The sequence below is a fragment of the Manis javanica genome, chromosome 2 (genome assembly GCF_040802235.1).
Source record: "Manis javanica isolate MJ-LG chromosome 2, MJ_LKY, whole genome shotgun sequence".
Lineage (NCBI taxonomy): Eukaryota > Metazoa > Chordata > Mammalia > Pholidota > Manidae > Manis > Manis javanica.
The window spans coordinates 36420905-36442613 of NC_133157.1; the positions used below are offsets into that span (position 1 = coordinate 36420905).

At 38.0% G+C, this 21709-nt stretch overlaps 1 protein-coding gene and 1 pseudogene across 8 annotated transcripts in view; one reads left to right on the top strand and one right to left on the bottom strand.

Annotated features, from left to right (window-relative positions):
- The window catches only part of UBAP1 (ubiquitin associated protein 1), an 87021-nt gene that overhangs the window by 29941 nt on the left and 35371 nt on the right, over positions 1 to 21709 (bottom strand). The window lies entirely within an intron of this gene.
- LOC140847536 (large ribosomal subunit protein eL43-like) lies at positions 7 to 2622 on the top strand (annotated as a pseudogene).

The following is a 21709-nucleotide window of genomic DNA, read 5'->3' on the forward strand; positions in this document are numbered from 1 at the left end:
TGAAAAACAAAGAACTATTTTTAGGTTCATTATGCCTTGAGTGTATATAAACAAATCATTATAAGAAAATTGAGACTATAAAAAAATAACCAGAAGACCAGAAGGTTCCAGGACTGACAAGAGTCCTAAACTTCTCAGTCTCCAAAGTCTCCGAAAAGAAAGCAGAAAGGGGGAGAAATTAGTTTCTAGAGAAAAATAAAACATTTCTGAAATCTGCAAGTCCTGGGGAAAAAAATAGAGTAATAGTATATTAGCCACTGACCAATTTATAGAAAGACTATCAAAAGAAAAAAATTTCTAAGCACATATCTTCCTGACATGAACGATGAATATGTCTGTTGCTCTCTTGGCTTGCACCTTGTTCGCAGCAAAACAGCTAAATGCACTAAGAAGGTCAAAATCATCAGTAAATATTGGACTGTTATAATGCTTCCCTCAGGAAAATGCTGAAGAAAACTAAAATAAGCCAGCACACTAAGTACACTTGGTCCTTTCATGATGAAACCAAGATAAAGAGATGACCTGTGGGCATCTGGCACTGTGGTTCCTGAATGAAAACAGTAGCTGGTGGTGCCTGGCCCTACACCACCACTTCCACTGTCACAGGAAAGTCGACCATCAGAAGACTGAAGGAACTGCAAGACCAGTAGAAATGCCACCATTTTTCACCATTGCTAGATAATAATAAATGGATTCATTTATGTAACAAAATTACTTTTGGTTTGTTGTTAATTTTAGTAATTGTATGTTTTGATTTGCACTGCATTAGTTTTCCTTTCTCAAAAAAGACTTGGGAATTTAAAAAAACAAACTACAAATATGTCAAGATTTTTATTTTTAACAGATTAAGAAATATATCCCATTTTATTCAGTTACATAAATACAGACCTTTTACTGGCAATTAGCTGTAATCGTTAAGACTGAAATTCCTGGAGTGGAGAATTAATGACATACAACCATTTCTACAGTTTTAATTTTAAATAAAATTCCAAAAAATAAAGGTAGGGAGGGGAGGGAAAACCGTAAAACCACACATCTAGCTCAATTACTACCTTCGCACTTTCAACCCCTATATGTAAGTACAAAGCCCATTTTTACACAAATAACCTGAGCTCTTCAATCTAAAAATTTATCTCACTTTATCTGGTGTTTATACCTTTAACTTATCTAAGACATAGCAGGAAAAAAATTAAGGCTAACTATAATAAGAATAAGAATTTATGGTATGCTTTCTATCACCCTGCATTACAGTAAATAAGGCACTGTACTGAAAATGACCTATTTTTCACTGCAAGTTTTAAAAAAAGTAAGTATATTGCAGCTATCTTGTGAAAATTACTCAAAACAGAATTTAAATCTGCAGCTTTTTAAGAAATTGACAAGCCAATTTTAAAATTTACACAGACAGAAAGATATATAGCCAAAACAACTATGAAAAAACAAAGTTGGGGAACTTACCACTTCACTTTAAGTCCTACTATAAAGCTACAGTAATTAAGACAGTGTGAAATTGGCATAAGGTATCACACAGACCAATGGAGCAGAGTCCAGAAATAGACCTATACATGTATAGCCAACTGATTTTCAACAAAGGTGCAAAATCAGTTCAAAGGGAAAAGGACAGTTTTCTCAACAGTGTCCCCGACATTCAGAAGCAAAAAATAAACCTCCATCCATGCCTTGCACAATATATAAAAATTAACTTAGGGAGATGGGACATTACAGCTCAGAGGTACAGGGTTTCTTTCAGGGGTAATGAAAATGTCCTAATGTGACTGTGGTAATCATTGCAGAAATCTCTGAACATTCAAAAAACCACTGGACTGTACAGTAAATGGTGAAGTTTGTGCAATATATGGATATACCACAACATGGATGAATGTCAAATGCATCATGGTAAATTAAAGAACCCAGACTCAAAAGGTTATATACCATATGATTTCATTTATAATATTCTGGAAAAGGAAAAAATTTACAGGAACAGAAAATTAGTCTAGCACCAGGGACTGTGAATAGTGGGGGAAGGAAGGGACTGACTATAAAAGGAACATGGGAATTTTTTTAGGTTGGTGGACTAGTCTATACATGCATTTGTTACAACTCACAGAACTGAAAACTAAAAAGGGAAAGTGTTACTACAACATCAACTATACCTCGATTTTTAAAAAAGTATATATATATACCCATAACATTGGAATTAGATAATGTCAATACTAATAATACTTTAACCTATCCCACTGGAATTAAGTATTTTTTAAATGCGTAAATTCAAAATGACAAATCATATAGCTGTACTAAATTCTATTACTGTGCTTTCTGCCTGATAACAAGTTTTCTACAATGATATATGGTTTCTAACAATGGATATTTTTCCCAAATTAAGAGCAAAAAAACATATTTAAGTAAATCAGTTTATGTCTCAGCTTAATTTTCTTCAGAAAGAGAATAAAATGAGTTGAAAAATGCAAATTCAAATAACGTTATTTTTTTTTACTAAGGTATCAATGATATACAATCTTATGAAGGTTCACATAAGCAACATTGTATTTACTAGATTCACCCGTATTATCCAGCCCCCCCACCCAACTGCAGTCAATGTCCATCAGCAAATAACATGCTATAGTCACTACTTGACTTCTCTGTGCTATACTGTCTTCCCTGAGACCACTCTACATTATGTGTGAATCCCCTTCTGCCTCCCTCCATTCCCACCCTCCCCCACCCCTCCACTAGTCCCTTCTTGGAGTCTGTGAATGCTCCTGCTTTGTTCCTTCAGTTTTTTCTTTGTTCTTATACTCCACATATGAGTGAAATCACTTGGTACTTGTCTTTCTCCCCCTGGCTTATTTCACTGAGCATAATACCCTCAAGCTCCATCCATGTTGTTGCAAATGATAGGATTTGCTTTCTTCTCATGGCTGAATGGTATTCCACTGTGTATATATACCACTTGTTCTTTATCCATTCATCTACTGATGGACACTTAGGTTGCTTCCATATCTTGGCTATTGTAAATAGTGTTGCAATAAACATAGGGTTGCATATGTCTTTTTTAATCTGGAATCTTGTTTTCTTTGGGTATTCCTTGGAGTGGAATTACTGGGTCAAACGGTATTTCTATTTTTATATTTTGAGGAAATTACATATTGCTTTCCACAATGGTTGAACTAATTTACATTCCCACCAACAGTGTAGAAGGATTGCCGTTCCTCAATATCCTAGCCAGCATTTGTTCTTGCTTGTCTTTTCGATGTTGGTGTTCCTAACTGGTGTGAGGTGATATCTCATTGTGGATTTAATTTGCATTTCCCTGATGATTAGCAATGTGGAGGATCTTTTCATGTGCCTGTTGGCATCTGAACTTCTTTGGAGAAGTGTCTGTTCAGCTCCTCTGCCCATTTTTTAATTGGGTTATTTGCTTTTTGTTTGTTGAGGCACATGAACTCTTTATACATTTTGGATGTCTACCCCTTATCAGATAGGTATTTATGAATATATTCTCCCATAATGTAGGATGCCTTTTTGATCTGCTGATGGTATCCTTTGCTGTACAGAAGCTTTGAAGTTTGATGCAATACCACTTTTTCATTGTTGCTTTTGTTTTCCTTGCCAGAGGATATGTGTTCAGGAAAAAGTTGCTCATGTTTATATTCAAGAGACTTTTGCCTATGTTTTCTTCTATGAATTTTATGGTTTCATGACTCACATTCAGGCCTTTGATCCATTTAGAGTTTACTTTTGTGTCAGGAGTTAAACAAAATTAAGTTTCATTCTTGTACATGTAGATGTCCAGTTTTGCCAACACCAGTTGTTGAAGAGGCTGTTGTTTCCCCATTGTATATACATACCTTTATTGTATATTAATTGACCATACATGCATGGGCTAATATCTGGGCTTGCTATTCTATTCCATAATCTATGGGTCTGTTCTTGTGCCAGTACCAAATTGTCTTGATTACTATGGCTCTGTAGCAGAGCTTGAAGTTAGGGAGCATAAACCACCCACCTTTGTTCTACCTTCTCAGGATTGCTTTGGCTATTTGGGGTCTTTTGTGATTCTACATGAATTTTAGAACTATTTGTTCTAGTTCACTGAAAAATGCTATTGGTATATCTTTTAAGTCACCAAATTGATATTCAATCACATGAGCAACATTGTGGTTACTAGACTCCCCCCATTATCAAGTCCCCACTACATACCCCATTACAGTCACTGTCCATCAGCATAGTAAGATGCTGTAGAGTCACTACTTATTTTCTCTGTGCTATACATCCTTCCCTGTGCCCCCACCCACCCACAATGTTATGTGTGCTAATCATAATGCCCCCTAATCCCCTTATCCCTCCCTTCGCACCTACTTCTCCCAGTCCCTTTCCTCTTGGTAAGTGTTAGTCCATTCTTGGGTTCTGTGAATCTGCTGCTGTTACGTTCCTTCAGTTTTTGCTTTGTTATTATACTACACAGATGAATAGTATCATTTGATACTTGTCTTTCTCTGCCTGGCTTATTTCACTGAGCATAACACCCTCTAGTTCCATCTATGTTGTTGCAAATGGCAGGATTTCTTATCTTATTATGGCTGAATAATATTCCATTCTGTATATGTACCATATCTTCTTTATCCATTCATCTACTGATGGACACATAGGTTGCTTCCACATCTTGGCTATTGTAAATACTGCTACAATAAACATAGGGGGACATATTTTTTTTTTGGAATCTGACATCCTGTATTCTCAGGGTAAATTTCTAGGAGTGTAATTCCCAGGTCAAATGGTATATCTATGTATTTTTAGTTTGTTGAGAAACTTCTATATTGCTTTCAACAATGGTTGAACTAATTTACATTCCCACCAGCAGTGTAGAAGGGTTCCCCTTTCTCCACATCCTCGCCAACATTTGCTGTTGTTGTCTTTTGGATGTTGGCCATCCTAACTGGTGTGAGAAGGTATCTCACTGTGGTTTTAATTTGCATTTCTCAGATGATTAACGATGTGGAGCATCTTTTCATGCACCTGTTGGCCATCTCAATTTCTTCTTTGGAGAAGTGCCTGTTCAGATGCTCTACCCATTTTTTAATCGAGTTATTTGCTTTTTGGTTGTTGAGGCATGTGAGCTCTTTATACATTTTGTATATCAAACCCTTATCAGATATGTATTTATGAATATATTCTCCCATAATGTGGGATGCCTTTTTGTTCTACTGATGGTGTCCTTTGCTGTACAGAAGGTCTTTAGTTTGATATAGTCCCACTTGTTCATTTTTACTTTTGTTACCCTTGCCCAGGAAGATATGTTCGTGAAAAAGTTGCTCATGTTTATATTCAAGAGAGTTTTGCCTATGTTTTCTTCTAAGAGTTTTATGCTTCCATGAGTTATATTCAGGTCTTTGATCCATTTCGAGTTTACTTCCGGGTATGGAGTTAAGACAATAATCCAGATTCATTCTCTTACATGAAGCTGTCCAGTTTTCCCAACACCAGTTGGTGAAGAGGCTGACAATTTCCCATTGTATATCCATGGCTACTTTATCATATAGTAATTGACCATATATGCTTGGGTTAATATCTGGACTCTCTATTCTGTTCCGATGGTCTATGGGTCTGTTCTTGTGCCAGTACCAAATTGTCTTGATTACTGTGGCTCTGTAGCAGAGCTTGAAGCGGCTATTGGTATTTTTGTAGGGACTGCACTGAATCTGTAGATTGCTTTAGGCAGGAGGGACATTTTGACAATATTAATTCTTCCTATCCATGAGAATGGGATGTATTTCCATTTATTGGTGTCTTCTTTAATTTCTCTCATGAGTGTCTTGTAGTTTTCAGAGCTATAGGTCTTTCACACCCTTGGTTAGGTTTATTCCTAGGTATTTTATTCTTTTTGATGCAATTGTAAATGGAATACTTTTCCTGATTTCTCTTTCTGCTAGATCATTGTTAGTATATAAGAATGCAACAGATTTCTGTGTATTAATTTTGTATCCTGCCACTTTGCTGAATTCAGTTATTAGTTCTAGTAGTGTAGGGGTGGATTTTTTAGGTTTTTTATGTACAATATCTGTCATCTGAAAACAGTTTAACTTCATTAACAATCTGAATGTCTTTTATTTCTTTTTTTAATGATCTACAGCTTGATTTATTTATTTTGGTATCATTAATATACAATTACATGAGCAACACTGTGGTTACTAGACTCCCCCCATTATCAAGTCCCCACCAAATACCCCATTACAGCCACTATCTTTCAGTGTAGTAAGATGCTATAGAATCATTACTTGTCTTCTCTTTGTTATACTGCCTTCCCCGTGCCTGCCCCCTAATTGTGTGTGCTAATCATAATACCACTTTTTCCCCCTCCTCCCTCCCTTCCCACCCAGTCCCTCTCCCTTTGGTAACTGTTAGTTCATTCTAGGGTTCTGTGAGTCTGCTGCTGTTTTGTTCCTTCTTCAGTTTTTTCTTTGTTCTTACACTCCACAGATGAGTGAAATCATTTGATACTTGTCTTTCTCTGCATTTTATTTCTTTGTGTTGTCTGACTGCTGTGGCTAGGACCTCCAGTATTATGTTGAATACAAGTGGTGAAAGTGGGCATCCTTTTCTTGTTCCCAGTCTTAGAGGAAAAGCTTTCAGCTTTTTGCTGTTGAGTAATGCTGGCTGTGAGTTTGCTGTATATGGCCTTTATTATGTTGAAGTACTTTCCCTCTACACTCATTTTGTTGAGAGTTTTTATCATGAATGGATGTTGAATTTTGTCAGATGCTTCTTCAGCATCTAGAGAGATGATCATGTGATTTTTTGTCCTTTTTTGTTGATGTATATGATGTTGATGGACTTTTTATTATACTATCCTTGCATTCCTGGAATAAATCCTACTTGATCATGATGGATAATCTTTTGGATGTATTTTTAAATTCAGTTTGCTAATATTTTGGTGAGTATTTTTGCTTCTATGTTCATCAGGGATACTGGTCTGTAATTTTCTTCTTTTGTGGTATGTTTGCATGGTTTTGGTATTAGAGTGATACTGGCCTTACAGAATGAATTTGGAAGTATTCCCACCTCTTCTACTTTTTGGAAAACTTTAAGGAGGATTGGATATTAGGTCTTCACTAAATGTTTGATAAAATTCAGTGGTGAAACCATCTGGTCCAGATGTTTTGTTCTTAGGTAGTTTTTTGATTACCAATTCAATTTTGGTGCTGGTAACTGGTCTATTCAGATTTTCTGTTTCTGGGTCAGCCTTGGGAGGTTGTATTTTTCTGGAAAGTTGACCATTTCTTCTAGGATATCCAGTTTGTTGACATAATTTTTCATAGTATTCTCTTATAATTCTTTGTATTTCTGTGGTGTCTGTAGTGATTTTTCCTTTCTCATTTCTGATTCTGTTTATGTGTGTAGACACTGTTTTTTTTCCTGATAAGTCTGGCTAGGGGTTTATCTATTTAATTTTCTTGAAGAACCAACTCCTGGTTTCAATGATAATATTGTTTTATTCTTCTCAATTTAATTTATTTCTGCTCTTATTTATTTATTTATTTATTTAACTCCTTTTACTGACTTTGGACCTCATTTGTTCTTCTTTTTCTAGTTTCATCAATTGTGAGTTTAGACTGTTCATTTGGGATTGTTCTTCCTTGAGGTTTATCTGTATTGCAATATACTTCCCTCTTAGAATGGCCTTCGCAGCATCCCACAGATATTGTGGTGTTGAGTTATTATTGTAATGTCTCCATATATTGCTTGATCTCTGTTTTAATTTGGTCACTGATCCATTATTTAGGAGCATGTTGTTAGGCTTCCATGTGTTTCTGGGTTTATTAGTTTTCTTTGCACAATTTATTTCTAGTTTCATACCTTTGTGATCTGAGAAGCTGGCTAGACAATTTCAATCCTTCTGAATTTACGGAGACTCTTTTTGTCACCTAGTATGTAATCTATTCTTGAAAATGTTCCATGTGTACCTGAGAAGAATGTGTATCCTGCTGCTTTTGGGTGTTCTGTAGATGTCTGTTAGGTTCACCTGTTCTAATGTGTTGTTCAGTGCCTATGTCTCCTTATTTTCTGTCTGGTTGATCTGTCCTTTGGAATGAGTGGTGTGTTTAAGTCTCCTAAAATGAATGCATTGCATTCTATCTCCCCCTTTACTTCTGTGTTATTTGTTTCACATACATAACTGCTCCTGTTTTGGGTGCAGAGATATTCATAATGGTTATATCTTCTTGTTGGACTGACCCCTTTATCAATACGTAATGTCCTTCATTGTCTCGTTACTTTCTTTGTTTTGAAGTCTATTTCGTCCTATACAAGTACTGCAACTCCTGCTTTTTCTTCCCTATTATTTGCATTAATTGTCTTTTTCCATTCCTTCACTTTTAGTCTGTGTATATCTTTGGGTTTGAAGTGGGTCTTTGGTAGGCAGCATATAGATGGGTCTTGTTTTTTTTATCTGTTCTGTAACTCTGTCTTTGATTTGGTGCATTCAGTCCATTTACATTTAGGGTGATTATCGAGATATGGACTTATTGCCATTGCTGACTTTAGATTCATGTTTACCAAAGGTTCAAGGGTAGCTTCTTTACTATCTAATAGTCTTACTTAACTTGCTTATTAATTAGTATGTTATTTCAAACACAATCTAAAGGTTCTTTATTTCCCCCTTCTTTTTCTTCCTCCTCCACTCTTTATATATTAGGTGTCATATTTTGTACTCTGTAAATCCCTTGACTGACTTTGTGGGTAGTTGATTTAATTGGTCTACTTCCTTTACTGTGGTTTTATTTCCTCTGGTGACAGTTATTTAGCCTTAGGAACACTTCCATCTATAGCAGTCCCTTTAAAATACAATGTAAAGATGGTTTGTGGGAGGTAAATTTCCTCAACTTTTGCTTGTCTGGAAATTACTGAATGCCTCCTTCAAATTTAAATTATAATTTTGCCAGATAGAGTACTCTTGGTTGGTACCCTTCTGTTTCATTGTATTAAATATATCATGCCTCTCCCTTCTGGCCTGTAAGGTTTCTGCTGAGAAGTCTGATGATAGCCTGATGGGTTTTCCTTTGTAGGTGATGGGTTTTCCTTTTTTCTCTCTCTGACTTCTTTTAATACTCTGTCTTTGTCCTTGATCTTTGCCATTTTGACAGTATTATGTGTCTTGGTGTTGTCTTCCTTGGGTCCCTTGTGTTGGGAGATCTGTGTACCTCCATGGCCTGAGAGACTATCTCCTTCCCCAGATTGGGGAAGTTCTCAGCAATTACCTCCTCAAAGACTCTTTTTATCCCTTCTCCTCTCTTCTTCTGGTGCGCTTGTACTGTGAATATTTTTCTTTTTGGACTGGTCTCACAGTTTTCTTATTTTTTCATTCCTAGACATGCTTTAGTCTCTCTGTGCCTCAGCTTCTTTGTATTCCTGTTCTCTAATTTCTGTTTCATTTACCATCTCCTCTACCTCTCTAATCTGCTTTTATTTCCCTCCATTGTATGTTTCACTTCAGATACTGTATTTTTGAGTTTCTCTTTTTTGAAGTCCTCCCTGAGACCTTGACTATTTTTTTGTAGCTCCATGAGCACGTTTATGATTTTTATTTTCAAATCTTTATCAAGAAGATTGGTAATTTCAGTTTTGCTTAGCCCTCTTTCTTGTGATTGAGGAATTTTGGTTTGTACCAGATTCATTTGCCATTTCATATTTGTAATGATTACTACAGAATAATAACTTCATGTAGGCAGCACCCTATACTGTCTAGAAACTCTAGTCTGTGGAGCTGCCCAGCACCTGGCACAATGGTGAGGATCACAAGCATGCAGTGCCAGTGCCTGCTGGGAGGAAAGAGCTCTTTCCTGATTCCCAGCTGCACTGCCTGCCTCCACTGCCAGGGCCAGCGGGCAAAGTGCACAGGGAGGAGCCTCTGCATTACATCCCTGTAGCTGCCACAGGCGGGGCCACCCTCCAGCTGGCCTGGTGTGATGGCAGAGGCAGCAGCTGATTTGCAAACCACTGCTGGCCAGGTGGAAGGAGCAGCAGGCTGCGTATTTAAGTGGGGGACCTCAGAGCATGTTGCCAGCCCGGGGAATGGATTGTCTGAAGCTCCTGAAATTTCCCAACCTGCTGGGCTGAGCATGCTGGTCCTTTCTCCTCAGCAGCAAGCACTGTGTAATCCTTGCCCTTTAGTGCCCCTCTGGCTATTTGGAAGTGTCAACATGCCCGCCTTTCTTGTGTCCCAGAGTGGGCGGTTGTTGGCACCTGTTCTCCACAAATGGCTGAAATCTCAGTCTCTCCAAGTATTGTGCCTGTCTTTGCTTTCCAACCCCATTAATCTGCAGAGCACCATGTAGTATGGGTTCATGCTGCTGAAGCATATCTCCAGAGACAGGTGGTCAGCAGTTCTGGGTTTCTACTCCCTCCCTGCTCCATTTCTCTTCATCCCACCTGTGAGCTGGGGTGTGGGGATGGCTTGGATCCCATCGGATCATGGCCTTGCTACTTTTATCCTTTTCCATGATGTCTTCTCTTTTCCCCAAATGCAGGCACTCCGTGGCAGTCTTCTTTCTGGTCACTCTTTCAAACTTAGTTGTATTTGCTGTATTTTTGTATTATATGTGATTTTGGGAGGAGGTTTCTGCCTCACTTCTCATGCTGCCATCTTTTCTTCTCTCCTCAAATAACATATTAATACTATGTCTTTAACTGGCAAAATACCTTCTAAACTTAGCAGACACAGCAAAGCTAAGAGAGTTTTTAAGAAGCATTTGCCACAGCTAGCAGGTATACGATTTCCCCATGGGGTAATGAAAATATTCTAAAATTGATTGTGGTAATGGTTTCAACACTGTGAACATACTAGTAAACACTCCTGAATTATACTAAGTGGGTGAACTGTACAATATGTGAATTATCAATAAAGCTGTTACCAAAAACAAGTAGCTCTGAATTTGAGAAGGATGCCATCTAAAGAATGATTATATAGATACAGAAGAATAAAAGGGGAAATACAGGTGACATATTTTCACTTTAACAATGGCTATTTTAAGTGAAATAACTAATAATTTTATTCACTGGTAAAGAGAAATTTACTCATTAATTTTTATAATCTGTTGGATAATAAATTAGCTCTTTTTAGGTATGCCAAGAACAAAGTTACCAAACAAAGTAAGCTCTCCAACAGCCCATTCCTGATTCCTAGCCAAGGCTATTTCATAGAAGCATTTGCATAGCTTGCTTTACATCCCTACTTACTATCTGTCCTACATTGGGCAGAAAATCATACCACAGCAATATACCCTGATGGCTAGTGACCCCAGAAGTGTAGGTGTCCCCACTTTAAGGCCTATTAGCCAGCAAGTGTCATTCAAATATAAAGTGTTAAAAAGCAAACGATCATCATGAATCTCCATTACTTACAGAAAGTTACTGGTTAGTTAACTGCTAGGAATTAACCAAAACATTGAATAGAAGAAAGAAAAGCTGTGCCCAAACTCTTTAAAGATAAAAAAGTATTATATAGAAGATGGCGGCAGGAGAGGTGAGACAGAGAACTAACTCCTCCCAAAACCACAAAAAGTACAAAAATATAGTTAATTAATACAACCAACCCTAAAATAGCAACAGGAAAGAAGGCTGAACCAGACTGGATACAGACCTCACAAACAGAGCAGACCTCATGAAACAGGGTAACATACCAAAGTCTTGATCCGTTAGGACCCAGGCCCTTCCCCCACCACAGCTCACCAGTGGGAGGAAGAGAAACGGAATGGGGAAAGGGTGGAAACCTGGGACTGCAGAACACCTAGCCCTGGAGATCTGCTTTGCGAGCAGAAACCTACACTGTGTGGTGCTCTGGAGGTTGGGGAGCTGGGACAGGCGGAGTGCTTGAGGGACTGAGATTCCGGCCATATGTGGAGGACAGGATCCACATCTGGCCACTCTGGGACAAAGGAAAGGCAGACAGTCTGAGAGGATTCCTAGAAGTGAGAGGGCAGGTGAAGGGGCGGGGTTTACACAAAGCTTGCTGCGTGGGAGAAGAGACAGCTGGACAAGGTTGCCTGAGCGCGCTCTGCCTAGCAGGTTGGGAACTTTGAGGAGCTTCAGGCACTCCATTCCCCTGGCTGCTGCTCAGCTCTGAGGCCCCACACTGTGACACGCCTGCTGAGCCTTCCTCCTGGCCTGACAGCACCAACTTGCAAACCAGCAGTCACTGCACTGGTGTCAGGCCAGTCAGGGGAGGCCCCACTCAAAACAGCTAGAGATGCAAAGCACAGAGGTTTACACCTGTGTGCTCAGACCACTGGCTCTGATACTGGAGAGAGGCACCACAGATGGGAATCAGGAAACAGATCATTCCTCACCCCAGGCAGCAGCTCCGCTCCCCTACAACCCCCAACCTCACTCTAGGGGCTGAGCAGCTCCAAAGACTGGAGTCTCTGGGCACTAGAGGGCACCACACAGAAATATGAATGAAACATCAGAAGAACCTGGTTCAGACCAAAATCTCACAAACCCCAGAAAAAGGGCCAAATGAATCTGAACTCACCAATCTTCCTGAGAGTTCAAAATAAAAATCATAAACATGCTTATGGAGGTACAGAAAAACAGTAAAAAACTCAGGAACGAATTTAAGATGTAGATTCAATCATTAAATTCCATATCTGAAATGAAACATACAATGGAGAAATTTTAAAGCAGATTAGATGCAGTAGAAGAGACCATAAATGGAACAGAAATTAGAGAAGACGAATACAAAGAAGCTGAGGCACAGAGAAAAAAAAAGAATCTCTAAGAATGAAAGAATATTGAGAGAACTGTGTGACCAATCCAAATGGAACAATATTTACATTATAGGGGTACCAGAAGAAGAAGAGAAAACTGGATAGAAAGTGTCATTGAGGACGTAATTGCTGAAAACTTTACCAATCTGGGGAAGGAGGTCTCTCAAGCCATGGAGATACACAGATCTCCCAACACAAAGGACCCAAAGAAGACAACATCAAGGCATGTAACAATTAAAATGGCAAAGATCAAGGATAAAGACAGACTTTTAAAAGCAGCCACAGAGAGGAAAAAAGATCACCTACAAAGGAAAACCCATCAGGCTGTCATCAGACTTCTCAACAGAAACTTTACAGGCCAGAAGGGAGTGTGTCATGATGTATTTAATGCAATGAAGCAGAAGAACCTTGAACCAACAATACTCTACCCAGCAAGGTTATCATTTAAATTTGAAGGACAGATTAAACAACTTTTAGATAAGCAAAAGCTGAGAGAATTTACCTCCCACAAACCACCTCTGCAGTGCATTTTGGAGGGACTCCAATAGATGGAAGTATTCCTAAGGCTAAATAGATGTCACCCTAGGGATAGACCAAGAGTACAGAATATGATTCATAACATACAAAGAATGGAGGAGGAAGAAAAAGAAGTAAAGAAAAAAAAAGGACCTTTACATTGTGTTTGTAATAGCATACGAACTGAGTTAAATTAGACTGTTAGATAGTAAGGGAATTACCCCTGAACCCTTGGTAACCATGAATCTAAAGCCTGCAATGGCAATAAGTACATACTTATCGATAATCACCCTAAATGTAAATGGTCTGATTGCACCAACCAAAAGGCATAGAGTCACTGAATGGATAAAAACACAAGACCCATCTATATGCTGCTTACAAGAGACTCACTTCAAACCCAAAGATATAGACAGACTGAAAGTAAAGGGACGGAAAAACATATTTCATGCAACTAACACAGAAAAAAAAGCAGGAGCTGCAGTACTTCTATCAGACAAAATAGACTTCCAAAACAAAGAAAGTAACAAGAGACAAAGAAGGACATTACATACTGATAAAAGAGTCAGTCCAACAAGAGGACATAACTATTATAAATATCTATGAACCTATGTGAAACAAATACTAACAGAATTTAAGGGAGAAATAGAATCCACACTGAATAGACAGTGGCACTGAAAAACATATTAGAACAGATGGACCTAACAGACATCTACAGAACACTCCATTCAAAAGCAACAGGATACACATTTTTCTCAAGTGCACATGGAACATTTTCAAGAATAGATCATATACAGGCCACAAAAAGAACCTCAGTAAATTCAAAAAGATTGAAATTATACCAACCAGGTTCTCAGATCACAAAGGTATGAAACTAGAAATAAACTACACAAAGGAAATGAAAAAGCCCACAAACACATGGAGGCTTAGTAACATGCACCTAAATAATCAATGGATCAATGACCAAATAAAAACACAGATCAAGTAATATATGGAAACAAACAACAACAATAATTCAACACCACAAAAATCTGTGGGACACAGTGAAGGCCCTGTTAAGAGGGAAATACATTGCAATACAGGCCTACCTCGGGAAAGAAGAACAATCCCAAATGAACAGTCTAAATTCACAACTAATGAAACTAGAAAAGAAGAACAAATGAGGCCCAAAGTCAGTAGAAGGAGGGACATAATAAAGATTAGAGCAGAAATAAATAAAATGCAGAAGAATAAAACAATAGACAGAATCAATGAAAGCAGGAGCTGGGTCTTTGAGAAAACAAACAAAATAGATAAACCCCTAGAGGCCAGACTTATCAAAAAATAAAGAGAGTCTACATAAACAGAATCAGAAATGAAAAAGGAAAAATCACATGGACACCACAGAGATACAAAGAATTATGAGAGAATACTATGAAAAATTATATGCTAACAAACTGAATAACCTAGAAGAAATGGACAACTTTCTAGAAAAATACAACTTTCCAAGGCAGACCCAGGAAGAAAACAGAAAATCTTAATAGACCAATTGCCACCAAAGAAATTGAACTGGCAATGAAAAAACTACCTAAGAACAAAACACCTGAACCAGATGGTTTCACTGCTGAATTTTATCAAACATTTAGTGAAGACCTAATACCCATCCTCCTTAAAGTTTTCCAAAAAGTGGAAGAGGAGGGAATACTCCCAAACTCATTCTATGAGGCCAACATCACTGTAATACCAAAACCAGGCAAAGACACCACAAAAAAAGAAAATTACAGACCAATATCCCTGATGGATATAGATGCAAAACTACTCAACAAAATATTAGCAAACCGAATTAAAAAATACATCAAAAAGATCATCCATCATGATCAAGTGGGATTCATCCCAGGGATGCAAGGATGGTACAACATTCGAAAATCCATCAACATCATCCACAACACCAACAAAAAGGACAAAAACCATATGATCATCTCCATAGATGCTGAAAAAGCATTTGATAAAATTCAACATCCATTCATGATAAAAACTCTCTCAACAAAATGGATATAGACGGCAAATACCTCAACATAATAAAGGCCAGATATGACAAACCCACAGCCAAAATTATACTTGACAGCGAGAAGCTGAAAGCTTTTCCTTTAAGATCAGGAACAAAACAAGGATGCCCACTCTCCCCACTTTTATTCAACATAGTTCTGGAGGTCCTAGCCACGGAAATCAGTCAAAACAAAGAAATACAAGGCATCCATCCACATTGGCAAGGAAGAAGTCAAACTTCCCTGCTTGCAGAGACACGGGGAAGGTAGTATAGCACAGAAAAGACAAGTAGTGACTCTATGCATCTTACTATGCTGATGGACAGTGACTGTAAAGGAGTATGTGGTGGGGACTTAATAATAGGGGGAATAGGAGGAGTATAGTAACTATAATGTTGTTCATGCAATTGTACATTAATGATAGCAAAATTAAGAAAAGAACAAAAAAAAATTAAAAAAATAAAAACAACCTTCCCTCACCAGGCATTAAGCTATCTCTGTTGACCATTTTGTGTCTTGAGGAGCACAGCTCTCCTGGTGCCACCCCCACTGGCTGTGGGAACCCTGAGTCCTGTGGCCAGCCAACGCCTGTCACTGTCTTATGACTGTCGGCTAAAATTCTGAAAGCAAAAGCAAATCATGAATGCATGGTGCATGGGTTTACCTGGAAGGAGACACCAGTTTTTTTTCTTACTTTCATTTTAAACCATCTTATATCTATCTCAAGAAATTATGTGTTTTGAGAAATACCAATAAAGAATTGACAAAAAGCTGATCAGAGGCTGAAGTGGGTAACATTCTGTTAATATAAAAATCATGGAGAGGAGCCCTATGTCTATTTTGAACAGACTTTGTAACAATACCCATGTAGTCTCAGCAAATGTAAGTGACTAAGGCTATTCAGGTAAAAGTGAAAGGAAACTGACATGGAAAATATGATAACATGCTATTTAGGCACCTATAAATACTTCATTTTACACCACTTTTGAATATCCTCTTAGTATTTTTTAAATATTGTTTTTATTAGTAGGACATTGCTTTTTCTACTCTTGTTAGATGACTATTGGCCAAATATATAAATAATATCTATTGGAAAAGTGCTGAATTGTTAGCCTCTCTGGAGGGTCCCACAAATCTCAGTCCAGGACAACTTTCAGCAAAATAAATTTTTCTTATCTCCCACCAGAGGAATTGACACAGGGTCAGAAAAAATGTTTGATGGGGAGCCAGTGAGAACATGAGCAGAGATTTTCAGAAGGTCTGTGCCAGGTCACAGGACAGCAGCTGTCACCAGCGTCAGTTGAAGATGTGTGGAAAAGACCGACAAGAGTACATTCACTGGAATTCTCTAATGGCAGGTTCACCTGTGGGGAAAGGTGGGCATTTGCAGACACAGGACACCTGAGAGGTCTGAGCATGCAAATGTACGGATGAAGCTGCTTCCTTAACTTGACTCTTCAAGAGCATAAGTCATTGGCTTAATTAACATTTGAAAGGAAATGTTATATTACAGGGATAATCTTGATGAATACACATTTCTGGGAATAAAACTTCATGTATACAAGGGTTGGGGGTAAATCCTGATCCTCTAAACGATGAATTAATATCCATCCCTGAGGAGCAGAGCTGGATTAAGACATTTAGAAGCCCAAAACTAACACCACCAGCTTATACCAACTTCAGTGAAAATAATTATTGTTTTTCACGGATTGACTGTGAATAGTGTCATAATGATGTTAACACTGAATTCGTAGATAACCCAAATTACAGTTTAACTCTGCTGGGTGCATGGGAAATGTATGATGAGAGTAGAGGGAGGGAAGACACATAAAGATAAAAACAAAAACAAAAATGTATTATATAAAAGGTAAACATTCTCAGATTTCAAAAACAGCCATACTTTAAAATTTGTGATAAGAAAAAAACCAAAAAGAAATACATAAAAAATATTTAAACTGGCTGCCTCTAGGTAATACTGGAAATAATCCATAAAAATATTCTATGGTTTCTGAACATGCTATGGAAAACAGGCATCATTTTATAATTCTTTTAAAGCTTTAAAAGTTTTAGTTCTCCAGCATGACTTGGGGAATGAAGTATTCTGGTTAATGTTCTAGCTAATGGAGAGTTACAATTATAAAATATATGGATCAAATGGAAACTCATCCCATGCTCCTGGCTAAGAAGAATTAATATCATCAAAATGGCCATCCTGCCCAAAGCAATATACAGATTTAATGTAATCCCTATCAAATTACCAACAGAATTCTTCAACGAACTGGAAGAAATAGTTCAAAAATTCATATGGAACAACCAAAGACCCAAAATAGCCAAAGCAATCCTGAGAAGGAAGAATAAAGTGGGAGGGATATCGCTGCCCAACTTCAAGCTCTACTACAAAGCCACAGTAATCAAGACAATTTGGTACTGGCACAAGAACAGAGCCACAGACCAGTGGAATAGAAGAGAGATTCCAAACATTAACTCAAACATATATGGTCAATTAATATTCAATAAAGGAGCCATGGACATACAATGGGGAAATGACAGCCTCTTCAACAACTGGTTGGCAAAACTGGACAGCTACATGTAAGAGAATGAAACTGCATCACTGTCTAACCCCATACACAAAAGTAAATTCGAAATGGATCAAAGACCTGAATGTAAGTCATGAAACCATAAAACTCTTGGAAAAAAACATAGGCAAAAATCTCTTACACATAAATATGACCGACTTCTTCATGAACATATCTCCCTAGGTGAGGGAAACAAAAGCAAAAATGAACAAATGGCACTATATCAAGCTGAAAACCTGTACAGCAAAGGACACCATCAATAGAACAAAAAGGCATCCTACAGTATGGGAGAATATATTCATAAATGAGAGATCCGATAAAGGGCTGACATCCAAAATATGTAAAGAGCTCACACACCTCAACAAACAAAAAGCAAACAATCCAATTAAAAAATGGGCAGAGAAGCTGAACAGACAGTTCTCTAAAGAAGAAATTCAATGGCCAACAGACACATGAAAAGATGCTCCATATGGCTAATCATCAGAGAAATGCAAATTAAAACCATAATGAGATATCACCTCATACCAGTTAGAATGGCCAACATCCAAAAGACAAACAACAAATGTTGGCAAGGCTGTGGAGAAAAGGGAACCCTCCTACACTGCTACTGGGAACGTAATTTAGTTCAACCATTGTGGAAAGCAATATGGAGATTCCTCAAAATAGAAATACCATTTGACCCAGGAATTCCACTTCTAGGAATTTATCCTAAGAATGCAGCAGCCCACTTTGAAAAAGACAGATGCACCCCTATGTTTGTCGCTGCACTATTTACAATAGCCAAGAAATGGAAGCGACCTAAATGTCCATCAGTAGATGAATGGATAAAGATGTGGTACATATACACAATGGAATATTATTCAGCCATAAGAAGAAAACAAATCCTACCATTTGCAACAACATGAATGGAGCTAGAGAGTATTATGCTCAGTGAAATAAGCCAGGTGGAGAGAGACAGGTACCAAATGATTTCACTCATATGTGGAGTATAAGAACAAAGAAAAACTGAAGGAACAAAACAGCAGCACCATTACAGAACCCAAGAATGGACTAACAGTTACCAAAGGGAAAGGGACTGAGGAGGATGGGTGGGAAGGGATGGATAAGGGCGGGGAAAAAGAAAGGGGGCATTACAATTAGCATGTGTAATGTGGTGGGGGGCACGGAGAGGGTTGTGCAACACAGAGAAGACAAGTAATGATTCTACAGCATCTTACTACGCTGATGGACAGTGACTGTAATGGGGTTTGTGGGGGGGGACTTGGTGGAGGGGTTGCCTAGTAAAAAAAAAAAAAACATATATATATATATATATATATATATATGGATCAATTTTCAAAGAGCCATATTGAAAATGACTTAACCTTTTTATATATGCAGAAGACATTTCATAGGCTCTTACAGGCTTAAGGGTCATGATATACATAAGCCACAATCCCAGAATGAGCCTTCTCAAACCCAGAAGCAAGATTCTTAGCAGCCTAAACCTTCCTACATAGGCACATACCAGAAATGTATTTTTCTAATCTCTGTTGGCAAAGAAGCAGTATCTAAGCATCCAACAATGAGAGTTGTGAATATGCTCACAGAGAGCTAGAAGAAATGAGCATTTTCATCTATGTCCCTAATATTTATCGATATTATGGAGTATCAGCTCTTTGAAGCAGCTGTTTTTGAAAGGTAAATGGCTTGACAAAGCAAAACTAAAGGAATAAATATTGCAGCACTATTTACAATAGCCAAGACATGGAAGCAACCTAAGTGTCCATCAGTAAATGAATGGATAAAGAAGATGTGGTACATATACACAATGGAATACTATTCAGCCATAAGAAAAAAATAAATCCTGCCACATTTGTAACAACATGGATGGAGCTACAGGGTATTATGCTCAGTGAAATAAGACAGGCAGAGAAAGACAAGTACCAAATCATTTCATTCATCTGTGGAGTGTAACCACAAAGAAAAAACTGAAGGAACAAAACAGCAGCAGACTCACAGAACCCAGGAATGGACTAACAGTTACCAAAGGGAAAGGGACTGGGGAAGATAGGTGGGAAGGGAGGGATAAGGGGAATAAGGGGCATTACGATTAGCACACATACTGTGGGGGGGGTCACAGGGAAGGCACTATAGCACAGGGAAGGCAATATAGCACAGAGAACACAAGTAGTGACTCTACAGCATCTTACTACGCTGATGGACAGTGACTGTAAGGGGGTATGTGGTGAGGTCTTGATAATGGGGGCAATCTAGTAACCACAATGTTGGTCATGAAATTGTGTATTAATGACACCAAAGAAAAAAAGATACTTGGATGGCAAAAAAAAAAAAAACTGAAGGAACAAAACAAAACAGCAGCAGACTCACAGACTCCAAGAAGGGACTAGCAATAACCAAAAGGGAAGAGGTTTGGGAGGATGGATGGGGAGGAAGGGCAAAAGGGATTAAGGGGCACTATAACTAGCACTCACAATATAGGTAGATCACAGGGAAGGCAGTATAGCACAGAGAAGACAAGTAATGACTCTATAGCATCTTACTACACTGATGGACAGTGACTGTAATGGTGGGGGGGACTTGATAATATGGATGAAATGTTGAAACCACAATGTCGCTCATGTGAAACCTTCATAAGATTATATACCAATGATACCTTAATTTAAAAGAAGGTAAATGGCTTGGGAAAGACTACTTGAGCTTCTAATTTAATAAATAAGCTTGCAAATAACCCCAAGAACAAGCTAACATCAGGAATGTCTTAAGAAGTTCTACCAAATTTAAATTGATTCTTTATGGGGTTTTTATAAAGGTCCAACCAAAAGACAGACAACAGAATGGGAGAATATAATTGCAAATCACATATCTGATAAGGGACCTGTATCAAGAACATACGAATAACTCTTCAACTCAATAATAAAAAGACAATCCAACTGGTAAAATGATTTGGGCAAAAGGATTTGAGTAGTCCATTCTCCAAAGAAGATAAACAAATGACCAAGAAGGACATAAATGATGTTCACCATATTCATTAGGGAAATGCAAATCAAAACTCTCCTTCCTATCCACCACCCATGTTAAAGCATGCATATTATCTGAAACAAAGCAAAATCTCTATTTAAGAATAGCAAATCAGCATTAAAATGTAGTACCCCTTATTACTTAAAAAAAAAAGGTGTAAATTCTTTCTCTCTCTTTTTTTTTTAACAGCAGAGCGAGGCTTTAATGATGGTCTTGCAAGATCAGGTGTCTGTTTGGCAGGCACACCTGGGGCAGTTGGCACAAGTAATTTATTCCCTAGTATGCAAGTCCCTCCCCTGGTTCCTCATTGGCTGAGTACTACAGCATTCACATTCTTTCCTGGACATTGCCTAGGCCAGTTATATCCATATTAGGCTTTCCCTTACATTTGTCTTAATTTTACTGGTTTAAAACTTCTTTCTCTTCTCCAACAAGTACAGCCAGGTCCTTATCAATTCCCCACCCCACCCCCACTCTCAGCGTGAGCAACTTCCTGGCATATTTTCCACCAAGTGGTCCTTTGTTAATACCTTACTGTTAAAAGTTTAAACCACCTGATGGGAATAAATCACATTTAGGTTTTATGCTTTTTCTAATAGTTCCCCCTTTTCTTATTTAAGAATTCCTGATTTTATTCCCAGTAATGTCTTTTCAACTCACACTTGGTCCTTTTTCAAACTTCTCTAATAGATTTTTACTCTCTTCTTCATAGTCAAATTTACCTTCTAATAACAGAAGATTATTTTGGGTGTATGTCATAGGTATTTGTTTATGGATGCCTCTGAGTCAGGCCTCTCAAACAAGGGATTATACA